This window comes from Lagenorhynchus albirostris, chromosome 6 (genome assembly GCF_949774975.1).
Source record: "Lagenorhynchus albirostris chromosome 6, mLagAlb1.1, whole genome shotgun sequence".
Taxonomy (NCBI): domain Eukaryota; kingdom Metazoa; phylum Chordata; class Mammalia; order Artiodactyla; family Delphinidae; genus Lagenorhynchus; species Lagenorhynchus albirostris.
Window position 1 is genome coordinate 12,955,081 of NC_083100.1, and position 18,951 is coordinate 12,974,031.

At 39.9% G+C, this 18,951-nt stretch overlaps 1 protein-coding gene across 1 annotated transcript in view; it reads right to left on the reverse strand.

Moving 5' to 3' along the window:
- Positions 1–18,951, reverse strand: part of NYAP2 (neuronal tyrosine-phosphorylated phosphoinositide-3-kinase adaptor 2) — a 247,402-nt gene that overhangs the window by 131,757 nt on the left and 96,694 nt on the right. The window lies entirely within an intron of this gene.

Consider the following 18,951-nt stretch of genomic DNA (forward strand, 5'->3'; position numbering starts at 1 on the left):
CAGAACTTATACCCATTTCCTCATTTTCTCTTCTTTGAGGACAGAGGAAAAAGCCCTAATCCCATGCAAGGTCTTTGGCAACTGGAGGGGGACTTTCGTCCTTCGGTTACCTCCTCTGTCACCATCTGTGGTCTTTCCCTCTCTTCCAGATCCCGCTCGACACCATTCTAACATGCTCTTATTCCTCCCATAATCCACACAGTATGTACACGTATCTTACCCTTATCCCTCATTTCCTTCCAGCTACCACCCCATTTCTCTGCTTCTTTTCATAGCCTACCTTCTCAAAAAAATTACATTTGCCCTCTTACCACTTCCTCATAGTCCATTTTCTCTTCAATCCCCTTTCAATTCAGCTTCTGCCTCCTCCAGTCCCCAAATTATTTTTATCCTGATCTAATAGGACAGTCCTAATTGGCACATTTGGCCTCTATATTCCTCTGTACTGCCAGATCTAATAGGCACATTTCTGTCCCCAACCTAGCTAAGCTCTCAATGGCTTGTTGCCATTCATCACTAAATCTTTTTACCTTATTTTCCCTTGGCTTTTAAGTTACCCTCATGTTTTCCTCCTAACTTACTGGCTACTTTTCCTGTTTCCTTTCTTGACCTCTCTCACACCTAACTGAATCTGAGTTACACATGGGTTGTTTCTAAACCCTCTGATCTTCCTCTGTTTTCTCTCCCAAGGTGATTCTGTTGAATTCAGTGGCTAAATGTCATCTTTATTCTAATGACCACCAAATCTATATCTCTACTTCAATTCCCCAGAGAACTATATCCAATTGTTCACTTTTTATCTCCACTTGAATATCTGACAAACATCTCTCAAGCATATCAACCTGAAACTCAGTCCTTTCCTAATCTTTCCCATCGTGGTAATAACTCCATCATATATTCACTTACTCAATCTAGAGGCATAAGAGTTATGTTTGATTCTCTTATTCTTTCAACACATTTAATTGAACACTTACTAGCACCAAACATATATTGGATTAATATGATTCTTGTCCTACAGGAGTTCCCTGCTTAGAGCTGAAAACAGATGTGAAGGGATAATTACAACACAACCGGGAGATTGTGACGGTAGAGACCAGATAAAATAAGTCTATAAGCAAACAGATAGGATTCCAGTACTATTCTAGGAAATGGGGAAAACTATTTCAAATGGCCAAGTTCTGAGAAAATCTGCTCTCATTACAGGAACCATTCAGTATCTCGCTTGGCTTATTACATGAAGGTAACCAAACAAGTTAACTCACAATTAATTATCCCTGAGGATGGAGAGTTCTTAGGTTTGAAATAAATGTTTTCAGAAGCATTTCCTAATGTAGAAACTTTTGTCAAGCTGTGGATTTTCATTGTTGCACTGTATTTGGATGATTCCCGTCCTTATCAGATGTCTTTGTTTCCCCCTCAGTGTTCTTACAGAATATGGCAATAAAACCCACTTCATTTCTTTCTCTCTGCACTTTTGTTTTGTTCCAGTCTAGCATAATTTTAGAGTTGCAGGAAACTTGACATCCCCAGTAAACCTCCTACTCTCTGGAGACACATGAGCGTTACATAATTGAATAGTGAGGTACATTGCTTAAAACACAGACATTTTAATTTTAAGCACTTACATTCGGTGACAACTTGAGTATTAATAAAGGTATGTGCATATTTCATGTATTATAGTTCACTCAGGAAATGCTAAAAGATTAAGGATCATAGACAATTTCATCCACCTACTGTGACAGTCCCTGGAAGTACGAGAGTTAACAGAAAATAATGGTGCTTGATATGAAAAAGTATTAAAATTATTGATTAAGTAAGTCTTTTATTGTACCTGGAGGGGGTGGGAAAGGCCACAGATAATACTGAATATTGTAAAGAATTACTCCCCAGTTCAATAAATACTCCGATGGAGTATGTACTTACTGGTCACAGACCTAAGTTGGCATGTAATGGTGGAAAATAGTTTGTGAGAATGATCTCAACTCTTATCAGATAATGTATCTCTAATTAGTAGATTTAATTTTCATCTCTACAGCTTTTATTCCAAATAAATAAAGGTCAACTTCAATATATATTTATTAAACATGGCATGTGTCAGGGAATTTAGTAGGGGTACAAAGACAAGTAAGACCTTTAAGAATACACAGCTTTTTTTTTTAAATTTTTATTGGGGTATAATTGCTTTACAATGGTGTGTTAGTTTCTGCTTTATAACAAAGTGAATCAGCTATACGTATACATATATCCCCATAACCCCTCCCTCTTGCGTCTCCCTCCACCCTCCCTATGCCACCCCTCTAGGTGGTCACAAAGCACCAAGCTGATCTCCCTGTGCTATGCAGCTGCTTCCCACTAGCTATCTATTTTACATTTGGTAGTGTATATATGTCCATGCCACTCTCTCACTTCATCCCAGTTTACCCTTCCCCCTCCCCATGTCCTCAAGTCCATTCTCTACGTCTGCATCTTTATACCTGTCCTGCCCCAAGGGCTTCTTATACAGAAAAAGCTAGCAATGCCAAGTGTGGAAGGGAATACATAAAAAAGGGTGCTTACTTTCCAGAAAAACACAGTCCTGGGAGGACCAGGGTGGATCTTCACTCCAAGAGGTTTGGGGCAGGAGTGTAGAGAATGTCAGGAATTTTCCCAGGGCCAGGGGAAAGTAGGCCAGTCTGGCTTCTCTTATTTTTTTGGCCTCAGCTTTATGATTTTTTTTTTAACATCTTTATTGGAGTATAGTTGCTTTACAACGGTGTGTTAGTTTCTGCTTTATAACAAAGTGAATCAGTTATACATATACATATGTCCCCATATCTCCTGCCTCTTGTGTCTCCCTCCCTCCCACCCTCCCTATCCCACCCCTTTAGGTGGTCACAAAGCACTGAGCTGATCTCCCTGTGTTATGCGGCTGCTTCCCACTAGCTATCTACCTTATGTTTGGTAGTGCATATATGTCCATGCCTCTCTCTCGCTTTGTCACAGCTTACCCTTTCCCCTCCCCATATCCTCAAGTCCATTCTCTAGTAGAGACAGAATGCCTCTTTATTCCCATCTTGCCCCTAGGTTCTTCATGACCATTTTTTTTTTTTTTTAGATTCCATATATATGTGTTAGCATACGGTATTTGTTTTTCTCTTTCTGACTTACTTCACTCTGTATGACAGACTCTAGGTCCTTCCACCTCACTACAAATAACTCAATTTCGTTTCTCTTTATGGCGAATATTCCATTGTATATATGTGCCACATTTTCTTTATCCATTCATCTGTTGAGATATCATCTCACACCGGTCAGAATGGCCATCATCAAAAAATCTACAAACAATAAATGCCGGAGAGGGTGTGGAGAAAAGGGAACCCTCTTCCACTGTTGGTGGGAATGTAATTTGATAGGGCCACTATGGAGAACGGTATGGAGGTTCCTTAAAAAACTAAAAATAGAACTACCATACGACCCAGCCCACTACTGGGCATATACCCTGAGAATACCATAATTCAAAAAGAATCATGTACCAAAATGTCCACTGCAGCTCTATTTACAATAGCCAAGACATGGAAGTAGGCTGGCTTTTCAATACAGGTAAGGCTAAGAGCAATGGCCAGGAGCAGCGAGGAGGGGGTGTGTTTGGGGAGCTGGAGGGAACATTGAGCTCCAGGGTGTGGACAGAGCCTGGGCTGAGGGTCAGAAAAGCAAGGCTGGGGAGGGCTTGGTGGCTGCCCTAGAAGGTGGCCTTTAGAACATATCTTATAGGTTCTAAACTAGAATTTGTGTTTTGGAAACACAGACGATAAATACAACCTTTTTCATTTATTTACTTGATGAACTCACTGTGTGTGCTATGTTTATAATTTAAGCACCTATAGATCTTTCACTGAAACTCATTCTTGGCATACAACATAGCAGGTTTCAAGAAAAAAATGTAAACGCAATCAACAGCACACATTTAATGAGGTTTCATCTATATGGAGTGCTAGCATCCTTTTCTCAAGGAAACGTTTTCACACATAGGACAAGTATACCCTAAATGTATCTAGATATCTATATCTACATCCGTATCTATATCTATATCCAGATCTATATCTACATTTATATCTATAGGCCTAGTAAGGAAGGAATGGGGGTAGGATTTTGAGTAACCGTTCCAACCGAAAAGGGAATACTTTTCTATTTCTCACCAATTCCACTTCTACCTTGGTCTAATCACTTATCCTCTCTCATCTGTACGACTACAGTAGCCACCTGCCTGGTCTTCCTGATTCTGTATCTGCCCCCTATGAGTCTATCCTCACCGCAGTCACCACAAAGATTCTTTACAAATACACCCTGCCACTCTTTTGCTCCATCGCCTGCAATGGCTCCCTTGGATGCCATGCCCTAAGCTGGCCTACAAGGAAGATTCTACAGGGTCTCACCTTTTCCTTTCTGACCTCACTTCCTGGTCTTGTCCTTTTTTACCCACAATGCTCCCCATCCCCAACTGACTTCCTTCCTATACACCTCCTGCCTTTGGGTCTTTGCAGCAACAGTTTTCCCCACCCGGAACAGTGGAGGTCTCAAGATTTCCCCCCAGATCACATCCTTACCTCCCCACTGTCCATGTGAGTTATCAACTAGGTGTCTCTCACTTCCAAATGCATCCTCTTTGCTTGTTTGTGACAAGGGATCTGGGACCTTTAAATATTTTCTCCTGGGCCATCTGGCACAATGTTAAGCTTTGTTTGTAGAGGATGCTGGAGAGACGTTACAACACAAAAGGGTTTTACTTCCTGGTTCCAGGGCTTACTAGCCAAGCTCCTGCAATGCAGGTGGCTTTTCCATATCTAACTCCTGCCCTGCAAAGCAGGCAGCTTCAGGAGCACTTGGCTCCTGAAGCACCCAGAAACAATCAGCTGCCTGCAGTAACCCCAACCCCAGGTGGTGGAGTACTTCTGATGAGAAAATCCTGTGAGGAGTTTTCCGCAGCACCTTAAAGCGTGGTTTTTCGGAAAGTTCCAAAGGATGGATTTCCAGCAAGAGCACTGTTCCACCACAGCGATGCCTCTGCCATCCAATAATCCACAACTATGCCTCCCAACAAGGCATGGATCTCACGCAGGTTGGGAGGTACTCTTTCTCAGCCCTGGGACCAGTGGCTGTTCCTAATATCGTCAATTCCTGTAGTCTTTGCAGTCTTCTTGACTTCTTACTACCTGATCCATTACTTTAGTTATAGTTAATGATTCTTCACAGTAAACATTCCCTGTTCAAATAACTGCATGGTTTTTCTCTCTTGATTGGATCTAGACTGATCCAATATCTTAATTCAAATATCAGGATGAAGTCTTTTCTGCCCTCTCTTCTTAAATGTGCCTGAGCCTTTTGGATCTCTTTGCCTTGCTCTAGATTTTTCTTTCTTCCATAGCACTTGTAACATTCCAACATACTAGCCAATTTATGGATTTATTATGTCTAATGTTTATCAATTGCTTACTCCTGCTAGAATATAAACACTTTAAAGGCCACGTACCTTTTTCAAAAATTTGCTCATAGATATATCTCAAACTCACAGAACAGTACCTGGCACATAGTAGGTACTCAATAAATATTTGTTGAAGGAACTGTCTCACAGTTCACAAGCAGCTGCCTCTCTGAACATACTGGCCCATAATGGAGGAATTTAACTTGTTTTCAGTGGCTACAGACAGCATTGCCATATCCTTTGGGGACTGAGAGAGACGGTAATCCTTCCCCTAGTCCTAGACCACAAATTACAAAAGTTGTTCATCACTCTATGTTCAGCCCTAAAGACATAGCTTTTCCTCTACAACCATAGAAGAATGTTGTCTCAACACTTTCAAATTCATTTTTACCACTTTAACCAAATCAACAACTTCCTACTTGGTTATTTTTTGAATGTGGCAATTATATTTAATCCAGTATTCACTGTCAAGCTGGTGTGCACACATTGCTAAAACAAAGATTTCCGCAGCCACTGACATCTAATTTTCAGTTAGGAATAGGATAAAGCATCCCAGCTAAGGGGCAGATCTACATGGCTCTGGCTTCTCTGATCTAATGGCACATAGATAGAGCATACATTTCCTTTTATCCCCCAAGCTTATATGTCATGTAAACAATCCTGGCCAAATTATCTAGTCACAGTTAGGAGAAAGGAAATAAAATTGAAATACATAAAAATAAGACAGGTCTAATTTTCATGTCTCTTGTTTCTATTTCACATATGGGTGCAAGGTCTATTTATTCTGTGAAGTGAGTATCTCAATTTGAATTTCATCTCTGTCTACGCTTAGCTTTCTCTTAAAGATAACCCAGCCCTTCACATCTCACAGAGATGGAGGATTCTCCAAGATAAAATAAACATCTGAAGTCCCCAAATAAAGATTATATATGGAGAGTAGAACTTTGGTTATTTAGAACTACAAGGATGTAACTCAGTTTGCTTTGCCACATTTTCTGGAGGAAGAAGAACGTTCTCATTCAGTTGCAATACACTTTTTCATTTTAAGTATTTTCATACAGAATATTTCTAAAATATCTTGCACCCTTATTTTCAGCAGTTTATGATACTTCCTCTGAGAATCCATCCCTGACTCTTCCAGTTGGGGTAGGTGCCCTTGATCTATGCTCACACAATGGGCCCTGTACTTCCCCCACCAGGAAACTGATCCCACTTCACTGTGACTGGCTATTTAATTATCAGTGGCCCTCCCTGGGTTGTAGTTTTTTTAGGGAATATAACATATTTGTCCTGTTTCTCTATTACCTAGCATAGCGCCTGGCACATGGCACATACTCAACAAATAATTGTTTACTAATGACATCCTCAGGGCTCTCACACTAACACTGAAAGTAAAACGAGGCTAATTATAATCAAGGCCTTTTGATGCTCTTTGACTTGATACGAAATAAACAAATTCTTTAAATTTTGTTTCTCTCCCCTTAGTATCAGTAAAACAGTCCTTGCTTTTCCTTTTTCCAGGCTTATTCATTGCTCCTAGTAACAAATTTATACCAAGTTTTAAAAAAAAAAACAAAGCCTTGCAATTGATATGCTATAAAATTCACAAGCCTTAGTGAGAGAAGGAGTTTGGCTCTCCTAAGCTTTTTTTTATTCTTCTTAGGTTTCAGCTGTTCTCATTAGATGGAGTTGTCAGAAAGCAGAGATTTCCAAAGGGCAATGTGTTCCCATGTTCTGCTCCATATAATCAACTTAATTTAATACACATTAATAGCAAAAAAAATTTAAAAGAGCTTGTCTTAAATCACTACCCTCCCACTTAACAAGAAAAAATGTAGAAAGCAATACATATCATAGAAACTTTCAGTACAGACACAGAGCCATAAAGTCAGAGCACTCGTTCTGCCATAAGTATGTGCTTTGTCGAGGTCAATTAAAGGCAAGATTTATGCACACATGCAGTCACTCTGCCTTAAGAAAATGGCTTTACATACTCTGCTTCACAATAGAGTGAAGAACTTCTCAGAAGAGAGATGCCTACAGAATGGAAAAACAGAATTAACCTGGAACAACATACCTGGCCTCTAAGACTATAACGTAAATGGCTAAGGGAAATCCCAAAATATTTAAGGATAGGAAAGATGAAAACACCTTCCAGAAGTCATTTAAGGGAAAGAAATCTCAGTTCTCTATTGCGTCTTGAGAAACTTGATTTTTTAAACCTTATCTGAAGGGCACAGGCAGAACATTTTTGATTTATAACATGAAGATAAACTAAAGGGTACATGGTGACAATAACATATTACAGCTTCTCAACAGTATTCTTCGCCACTGCCCATAATTAATTTGTGTACCTACCAAGATTCAGAAATGTAAAACAATGGAGGAAGTATATTATAAGGTTTTACAAACCTAGGAGCAAGCAGAACCATCTCATCTTTTAACTCATTCAGCCTGGTTACGGTATCGTACACAAAGCTGGGACTGAAGTGTAGATGGATGGCCGAGGTACCTTCTCCCTGAGGATCACGAACCACTGTGCTTTTCCTCTAAGCTCTCCAAATGCCTAAACTTCTTTCTACGTTAAAGATGCTTGAAAGTACAACGACTCTTCGTATCAATTAGCCTCCTGGAAGACTCATTTATGAAATAGCATGTTATTAAAAATGTACTCCTTCAACTTTACCTTAATATTAAGCCCTACTCTGTGGTAGGCATTGAAGGTGCAAAGACAATAAGAAAAGGTCCACATTTCTAAGGAGTGTTTAGACTCATTAGGATACAAAAATTAGGCAAATACTTAGAATAACATATAACAATAGATATACTGGAGTTATACACAAAGTACACACAGAAAAAAATGTGCTTATATACATTGTCACAGAGAAGGTAGCAGTTACACTGGTATCTTGATATATGAGTGGAAATTTGCCATAGAAACTAATTTGGAGAAGGCGTTCCAGAAAGACGGGATTTCACACACAAGGGCACAGAGGCAGGAATAATTTTGCCTTGTTCAGAGAAAATTATATAGTTTGGGAATGCTACAAGAGGCATGAATGGTGGGAGATGTGGCTCTGGGGACTGGCAGGGGCCAGGCCATGAAGGTTATGCTAAAGTGTTGTGCTTTTATCGGGTAAATAAGGAACAGGCCATGAGCTGATGAAATCACGAGCTGAATAGTGCTACGATCAGGCATGCATGTGAGAAAATCCTCTCTGGAGGTAGTAAAAAGAATGGATGTGAGAAGGTGACACTGCAGGAAAGGAGACCCGTGAGGTGCCCAAGCAGTTGTCCGGGTGAGAAATGATGATGGTCTGAGATAGGAGAGCAAGAGTGCAAACGATGGAGAGGGTCAGACAGGAGAGGTACGAGGGGCAGAACTGGCTACTCTTAATAACTGATTAGATGTCAGGAGAGCAATCTGATAAAGCTCTTGCTTTTCTAAACTGAGTATCAGGATAGGAAACATCGAGGAAACTGCTGGGTCAACATAGATATGATGAGTTTGGAGAGTCTGTGACATCTACAGACAGATGTGGGTCCAGAGATGCAGTCAGACATTCGGAGAGTGTGTGGAATTCATCACTTACTTATTCAACAAATATACAGTAGAAGGTAAGAGCCAAGGACAGAGTCTGGAGACATCATCATTTAAGAATCAGGCAGAACAAGAGATACCCTCAAAGATGGGCTTCCCTGGTGGCGCAGTGGTTGAGAGTCCGCCTGCTGATGCAGGGGACACGGGTTCGTGCCCCGGTCCGGGAAGATCCCACATGCCGTGGAGCGGCTGGGCCCGTGAGCCATGGCCGCTGAGCCTGCGCGTCCGGAGCCTGTGCTCCGCAACGGGAGAGGCCACAACAGTGAGAGGCCCGCGTACCGGAAAAAAAAAAAAAAAAAGAGATACCCTCAAAGAGATTTAGAGAGTAGTCAGAGGAAGAAAACCAGTAGAGAGCCGTGCATGAAAAACAGAGGAATTGAGGATTTAGGAAATATGGGAGCGATCAATAGTCTAAAATGCTGAAGAGAAACAGCAAAGGATGGGCATAGCAGGAAGCCACTGAGATGGGAACCAAGACTGGATTCAGTGGCACAGTGAAGATGGAGTCGGTAATAAAGTGAGGATCTGGTGCAAATGAGCATTGCGGACATGGAGCAAGGACATGCAGAAGGCCTTTTAGAACCTGGCTAAACAAGGAAGGAGACATGCAGGACAGTGGCTGAAGAGGCCACTGGGTCAAGGTTAGAAGTAGGTAAGATTAGTAGTCAAGGTTGGATTCCTCTGAAATGAGCTAATCCAATTTCCAGCATGCCCTGAGGAAAGTTCACCCACTGGAAAGACTCCTTCCCATTACTGTTAAATCTATGAAGTGGACAGTATAGATATAAAGGAGATTATGCCAATTTTAAAAACAAAAATTACATTTTAACTTGTTTGGTAAAATATCAAATGCTTTATGTAACCAAATGGGAGAAGATGTTTTTATCAGGAATACCCTCAGAAGGATACTGACTAAGGTTGGAAAGATAGGGAAAGGGCTGGCTTAACTCCCAGGGAACATGCTTATTTAAGTGCAAGGAGGCTCTGAATTGCCTTCTAAGGATGACGTTCTCAGCTTCAGGATTCAGTGGCCAGAATGAAGTCTAGAGAAACAGAGGAGAGGTGACAGTTTTGTAGAGAGGAGAGCTAAAGGAGGTAGAGACCATTTAAGAAAGGCAGGCAGCTATCAACTCCTTTCCTTCATTTTCCTTACAAAATATTAGTAATTAGTAATTTAAGAATTTACTATATTACTTCCTAATGCTTCAGTATAAATGCACAGAAGAGATAAATCTCTATCCAAGTTTGAGGCCCAACAAAAACAGGGACCATGAGGAAAGTTGCAATGAAGATTACATTTAGTACTTTCTTCTTCATTTGAGGACATATGCTTTCTGATGTCTATTTACCCATAACTGGAAATTGATGATATTGTTGCAATTCAGAAGTTGCATAATTTAGGAACACATAGTCTCATGTTGTCGTCAAAATGCTACTCAACAGGTAGACAGAGGACAGGAAGGTACTTAGTATGAATTACCGCCACTAATCCCTACAATGCTGAGGTTCTGGAGGAATCAACAGGCCAAAGCCCTGGGGAGCATCCTCACCACATCAAACATGCTGTGCATTATCTAGCCCACATCTATCAGGTGTTTTAGGGGACAGTAACTGTGCTGGGTCAAGCTAGACCATTGGGTCAACAAAAGAGCTCACCAGCTGGGAAAATCGGCAGTGAGGATCAAGTACACTGACATTTATACACACGACAATTTTTCATATTTGCACCATTTTGGTGTCAATAATTTACTTAGATCTTTATGCTCCAGAATTCCTTTGGCCTGGGAGCTGCCAGACTGAGGAGTATAGTTTCTCATGTCTTCCATGAGAAAGACTTCCATGAGCCTTTGGTAAGGCTGAGGCCAAGAGAAATGAGATTTTCTCACTTTCAACTCAAAAATAATAATTCAGGCATTTTGCAGCAGGGATGACTTCTTTTATTTGGATAAAAGGAAAGACAAAGAGAGAAATGGGGAAGGGAGTTATATTTTGCCCTTTTTATTTACCAATTATTTAGATGTCTTGTGGTATTTACATTATTCCATTGAATTATAGTTTGCTTTTCGCATTGCTAATTAACTTTCCACTAGTTGACTTCTTAAGTATCTAACTAGACAGTTAGATAGTTCCTGGGAAAGCGATATATGCATATTTTCCTTTATATCACCCCAAGTGGGCAGAATTCTAGGCTGGTCCACAAGACTCCTATACCCTGTATGATTCCCTCTCCTTGAGTGCACGCAGCACTGTGAATATGATGGTATCTTATTCCCATGACTGAGTAACAGTATATGGAAAAAGGTGAAAGGATTTTCCTACTGTAATTAAGGTTCCTAATCAGTTGACTCTGCTTTTATGAGAAGGGAGGTTATCCTGGGTTAGATCTTTAAGAGAACATGTAGGCCTTCCCTGAAGGGAGAGAATCAAAGGGAGAGAGACACTTTCTCCTTCTGTCCTTGAAGAAGTAAGATGTCATGTGTTCTACAACCACAAGGAAATAAATTCTGCCAATACCCACATGAGCAAGAAAGGACCCTGAGCCTCAGACAAGACTCCAACCCCAGCTGGATTGCAGCCCTGGGAGACCTTGAGAAGATTCCTGACTCTCAGAGACTGTGAAATAATCAAGGTGTATTATTTTAAGCCAGAAAATTTGTGTCAACTTGTACAGCAACAGAATACCTTCACAGTTAATGCCCTGATCACAACAGACACTCGGGAAGTTTGAGCTTATTGGTTTCTCACGGAAGAATCCATCTGTGCCAAACAACATGGATAAAAATTCTCTTATGAATCTAAGACACTGAGACAAATGAGGCCAAATCCAGATTGCTACTAAAAGGGTGTTGAGTGAGACCATAGAGAGGCAGGGGAGTTCTTTGGACTAGAATCAATAGCCATGGCCAGGACCAAGAGAAAGATGATTTGACTTACAAACGGTTTTATTCATAGGTCCCAGGGTACATTAGGAAAAGATCACACACTAGATGTACAGCTCTGTCTCCGTCTGAGCAGCCTGGTATGACAGATGGCTTTTACACCAGGAAGCCTAGCAGCTTCTGATTCTGTCAACCTGGAAAGTGAAACCCAGGAATGTGGGCCTTCGATGACAATTCCCCATGTCTCATCCCATAAAACAAAACACTAGAACACTACCCAATGCCAAAACGATGGAAATTTTGAGAGCTTGTTCCCACTTCCCTTGTGTTTTATTAGTGTGGTGCTAAATGGGGCTTTGAACACTTCTAGAAAGCACACTGTGATGTACAAGTGCCACTTGTTATGTGAAAAAAGGCACTAAGCCTGCAAGTTGCAGTCATTTAAATGGGTCATTGAAAACACCACTGAAAAGCCATCGCTGAGCCCTTTGAAACAACAAACACTGTTGGCGAGAAAGGACATACCTCTCGAGACAAGATCCAAACAAATTCAGAAAGAGCTAAGCAGATACTCCAGAGGCCGAATATGTCAGCATTTTCTGAGCTTCTATCATCTCATTTACTTTCAAGGTCTGGTCTGGGAAATCTGGAACGCTATCAGCACGGTCTTGACTACCCTCTGCTATCCGAAAATACAGCCCAGTGCTGAGAGGAAGGGCAGCCAGGGTGCTGAGAATCTGCTATTCTTCAGGCTCTCAGTTATGTGCTTTGCTAATGGATTTTGCCCCACTTTTTTTGCCTCCAAATTGGTAAAATGGATTACTTTTCCATTGCTGTGTAACAAGTTATCATAAATGGAGCAGCCTAAAAATCAATACCACTCTATTAGCTCACAGTTCTATATATCAGAAGTCTTGGCATGGCCAGAACCCAGAAGGCCGGGTTCTCTGCTCAGGCTGAAGTCAAGGTGGCAGCCAGTCTAGGTCCTCGTCTGGTGGTTCTGGAAGAAAATTCACTTCTAAGCCCATTCTTGTTGGCAGAATTCAGATCCTTGTAGTTATAGAACTGAAGTCCCTGTTTCCTTGCTGGCTTTTAGCCAGAGACTACTCTCAGCTGTTAGAGAGTGCCCACGTTCCATGCCACATGGCCCCTTCCATCTTCAGGCCACTGATGGTTTGTCAGTTCCAGGGAATATCCAGGGTGAATTATACCAAGGAATGGGGAATTTTGAATAAATATCTTGGACAAGATTCCACCTACCACCTAAGACCAGGATTGCTATTCTCATTGTACATATGAGGAAAATGAGGCTGTGAGAGACACTGTATTAAATGTTGGCAGCACTGATATGTCTGTTTGCCTCTGAAGCCCATGTTTTGCTAATATGTCATGCTGAGTCATAAACGGAAGTGTTAAATTTTTATATGAGTACTTGGAAGGGTCAGAAATCTGGGCTAGTCATCGAGAAAGCAAAATCAAGTTTATGGCTGGCCCTGACTAGGGCTGATTCAGGTTCCCAAACTGGAATTCTGACCTGGTAAACCTGTAAATTCCCCACAGTAAAAAGCATAATCAACTTGTTTCTCCTCCTCTCTCCTCAAATGCTCACAGGTTGCTTACGAAGCTGTACATTGGTACAAAATCAGATTCAGGCACCTTTAAACTGTTAGCACTGAACAGCGAAAGAGCAACAAATATTCTTTGTAGGAAAAAAAAAAAAACCCACATTATTAAAATGTGTTAAGCTGTTTCTTCCAGAGCTAAACAACTAATTACATGGAGGATGCTCACGTAGTTATCATGCCAGATTTTCTGGTTTCTAGAAAAGATTCTTGTACATCAGTGCTTGCTTTGTGATATGGATAGAGGGAAACAGGCCGAGCAGGAGAGCTGGAAACAAAATTGGTTGTAAGTAACATGAAAGAAAGGACCACTTCTGTTCACCACCGGATCTCCAGTACGACCAGGTAGGCACTCAAAGCATTGGCAGAATAAATGGCGGCATGAAGAGTAACATTGCTGAAGGCTGTAATCTACTTTGTTTGGTAACCTTGAGAGAGGGATTTGTGTTTGGTTTTGTTTTTAAGGCAGTGATTCTGTAATGAACTTAGCCTTCCTTTGGTTCTGGCTCAACCACACAGTTCAAGTTTTTGAGGACAGTCAGATTCCAAATGTTCCTGCAGGTATTCCAATTTTTAATTCATAGATACGACTCTATCAAACATCTCTAGAAGGTGAAATCAGAAACCAGGAGATAGGGGCTTCCCTGGTGGCGCAGTGGTTGAGAGTCCACCTGCCAATGCAGGGGACACGGGTTCGTGCTCCGGTCCGGGAAGATCCCACATGCTGCGGAGCGGCTGGGCCCGTGAGCCATGGCCACTGAGCCTGCGTGTCCGGAGCCTGTGCTCCGAAACCAGGAGAACTATCCCAGTTCATTGTTTTGTAAAGACAATCATGAAGCGTTATCATAAATTAAGAGTTGAGAATGGCTTAAAACAAATGAAAGTTAAGAATACTTAGTTTGGGAGGTATGGGTGAAATGGAACAAACTTCCAGTTATAAAATAAATAAGCTCTATGGGTTTAATGTACAGCATGGTGAATACAGTTAATAATACTGTATTGCATATTTGAAAGTAGCTAAGAGAATAGATCTTAAAAGTCCTCATCACAAAAAATAAGTGATATGTATGGTGATGGATGTTATCTAGACTTATTGTGGTGATCATTATGCAACATATACAAATATTGAATCGTGTTATACAGCTGAAACTAACATAATGTTATACCTTAATTATACTTCAAAAAAAGAATACCCTTAATCAACTATACTCCAATATATTAAAAAAGTTAAAAAAAAAGAATACTTAAATTTTTTTAAGGAGTCTAAAGTGTTAGAAGTACTTGAAGTTTAATAAAAATGTTTTCCTCATTATACTAAATGTATTTCTTTTCCTGTCCTATTTATTTTAATTGGAGTATAGTTGATTTACAATGTTGTGTTAGTTTCAGGTGTACAGTAAAGTGATTCAGTGATACATATACATATATTCATTCTTGTTCAGATTCTTTTCTCATATAGGTTATCACAGAATATTGAGGAGAGTTCCCTGTGCTCTACAGTAGGTTCTTGTTGGTTATTTATCTTATATATAGTAATGTGTGTATGTTAATTCCAAACTCCTGATTTATCCTCGTTGCCCCTTTGGTAACCATACATTTGTTTTCGATATCTGTAAGTCTGTTTCTGTTTTGTAAACTATATGTCAAAAAAATGGACAACCTAGAAGAAATGGACAAATTCTTAGAAGGGTATAACCTTTCAAGACTGAACCAGGAAGAAATAGAAAATGTGAACAGATTAGTCACAAATACTGAAATTGAAACAGTGATTTAAAAATTTCCAACTAACAGAAGTCCAGAACCAGATGGCTTCACAGGCAAATTCTATTAAACATTTAGAGAAGAGTTAACACCTATCCTTCTGAAACTCTTCCAAAAAATTGCAGAGGAAAGAACACTCCCAACTCATTCTATGAGGGCACTATCACCCTGATACCAAAACCAGACAAAAATATCACAAAAAAAGAAAATTAAAGGCCAATATCACTGATGAACATAGACGCAAAAATCCTCAGCAAAATACTATCAAACCGAATCCAACAACACACTAAGTGGATCATACACCATGATCAAGTGGGATTTATCCCAGGGATGCGAGGATTCGTCAATATACGTGAATCAATCAACGTGATACACCATATTAACATATTGAAGAAGAAAAACCATATGATCATCTCAATAGATGCAGAAAAAGCTTTTGATAATATTCAACACCCATTTATGATAAAAACTCTCCAGAAAGTGGGCATAGAGGGAACCAACCTCAACATAATAAAGGCCTTATATCTCCTATTTATTTTTAATATATATGCTACACTAAACTAAAATTTCATGTTATTCAAGCCTATTAATAGGTAGTAAGTACACATTTAAAATTGTATGAACTTACATTTGTATAGCAATTTCTTTTTATCATGCCCCATTGTGGCCATTAGCCCACTGGCTTGTCATAAGCCTGTGAGGGAGGCAGTATGATCAGTTTTCAGTGCTTTATAATCATTTTAAAGGTAAAGAAAGAGTCTCATTAGGTCACTGGCCCAAAGTCAATGTTGGTCTGTAGATTCTAAGTACAGCCTCTTTTGTCTGCACCACAGAGCATCTCTAGGGATGATGCTACTGATAAATGGGATACGTGTTGACCTGAGCAATGGGAACGCAGAATGAGAATTTGCACGGTTCCTGCTTTTTCGGAATCCTACACAAGACACAGCTTCTCAGGCCTCTCCTCCTTTCTAGTTAACTCCCATTATTTCATCTGATCTTTCCTCAAACTAAGCAGGCATCACACTGAAGCAATACAAAGGGCAATTAAAATATTTATCACATATTTATGATCAATTTATCTTCTCTACTGTACATGTTTTTAAAGGTGTTATTATAAAAGATCCTAAAATAGAATAGTAAATATATATTTTCAATATGACAGAATTACAATTTTTAAAAGCTAAATTATAATTTCCTTGGCATGTGAGTTTTGGTTGTATTCATAACTAAACTATTTTTTTCCTACTCTGAAAAGCTGTTTTGCTACAGGTCCAGTTCTTTTTTACTTTTAGCCACAAGGAAGTCATAAGCCCCTACTTAAATAGAAGCTGGTTACCATGGAAATCATTCTAATGCCACTGAATCAATATTTTGATTTTGCTGACATTTAATGTAAAAAGAAAAGACAGACCAAGATTTATAAAAGTCACTTTTCATCTTTGTTATAATGTTGATAGCTAGAAAAATTGTAAAGGAAACATATGTTCCGTAATGAACTCCAGTTAACTCACAATTATAAAGAATTGAGGATTCATAAAAGAGCAATCTACATATTTATATAATTTTGGCTTTAAGTACACACATATGCATGCATGCATTTGGACTCAAGAATTTTTTCCCATGTCTCAACTGAGCCCTGATTCTCTCCTGTTACTGAAGTCATAAGTTGGTAGAAGAGATTTGAATATATCCAGTTTTGCAATTGTCTTTTGATTAAGTGTTCTGAAGAGAAGGTGAAATTTGCATTGAGAATCACTCTTCCAAAGAAGTTGACCATTTCTGCACTGAATCTTAATAGTCCATCTGGTCCACTGGCCACCCTCAAAGAAGCACTACAGCTGAAGGCTTCTCAACCCATCCTTAGAGGTCCTTCTGAGGAAAGATGTTGAACTTGAACCTAATGTTTAATAAGCCTCACTGACCATAAAGTAGTTTTCCAAGTCTGAGATAAGTCTTTGCTGCTGCTGTAATTTACTCACTGTCTCCCCTTCTGTCCTCAGAAGGAATAAAGATAACAGAGCTGCTGTCTTCTGTTTGATAACTAGCTATTTAGAGACTTAGATCTTTAGATGGTGAAGGGATCTGAAAGAATTATGAGCTTCTCTACTTCAGGAATTAGCTACCTACAGCATCTCAGATGAATGGTAATAAGTTCTATTCTTAAGACAATTGAATCACCACTCAAATGTTTCTTCTGTGGGACAATCATGATTTTCCACATGTGTCTACTTTGAATGCCCCAGGTTCCCTTCCTGGGGGGTGCTATTCAGAAGTGTATACGTTACACTGCTTCCAGGAATGTTTCCAGGAGCGTTACACTCCTGATAACACACTCCTTACTGTCTGCTTGCCTTGTCTGTTTCATTTTCCCCTCCCCTTCCAATGGGTCTTTCATTCCTCTTTATTCTTGAATCATTCTAGGCCCTCATCATTCAGAGACCACTGTTCCAAACCAGTAACCTGCTTTTGAAAACAATCTAATGTAAATAATTATGCAGTTTTCTGGCAGTAAAAGTAGGAAAGGGGTGATTTTTGGAAACAAGATCACAGGATATAAAGAGAAATGAAAGGCACCATATATCAATAGCAGAGGAAACTTAGGAACAATATTTAAAATTTACAGAAGGCAGATCTCTAGAGCCTTTTAGTTTATTAAGAAGTAAATGAAACACCTAAATTGTCTCTAAAACATCAATGTGTTACAAGTTGAAGGACATACTGATGACCTTAACTCATGAGTAAAAAGGCTCAGAATTCTAATCTGTTCCAAGGCATCAGAGGAACAATAGAGTTACACAAACAAACAGACACACACCCATCTTCACTGCAGTGATATTCATTACAGCAAAACAAACTGGAACCAACCTAAGACTTCATCAAAGAGATAATGATTAAATAAAGTATCATGATGTATATGCCCCTCCTAAAAATGGTGTTTCCCAACAAACTGAATGCCATGGAAAATAGTCACAAGAAAATAACTGAAAATATAAAACACAGAACTCTATACACTAGGATTTCGATTTTGTAAATATACATATACACATGTTATTCACACATATAATCTCACAAACACACACTCATGATGTATTTTCACATATATGTGAAGTAGGAAAAAACTGAGCATAAGTGGAGATTTTCCCTATAGAATGCATGGATTCGCTCCATCTCCAGGCACTTATTTGTATTCTTCAATATACTCTGAAGCTTTTTTTTTGGCTAAATAGGCACTTGGACACCAATATGGGAGAAAGGAGAGATGAGGCTATTAGAAAAGATGGTACATGCTTCCTGGGCACTTGTCTCATGGACTAGGTTTGAGCTTCGGTAGGAGGATTAGACCAGAAGATGAGGGAGCTTTTGTGAGGGACTGGCGAGCCCAGGTGACAAAGAAACCTACCCAGTTGAGGAAAGGACCACCTGGCTTCTGCTCTCTGCTGCAAGCTACTGGGAAACTTGGAACACTGGGCGCTCAGGGAAGCCAACTGGGGAGAATGTCAGGGACAGACAGGGTAAGAGAAAGACCTTGGGACCTCATAGAGCCATGCTCTCAAATTGGCCACTGGCAGCACTGGACACCCTGAAGCATTTTCCACAACTGACACACAAAAATCTGAATGCGTCTGT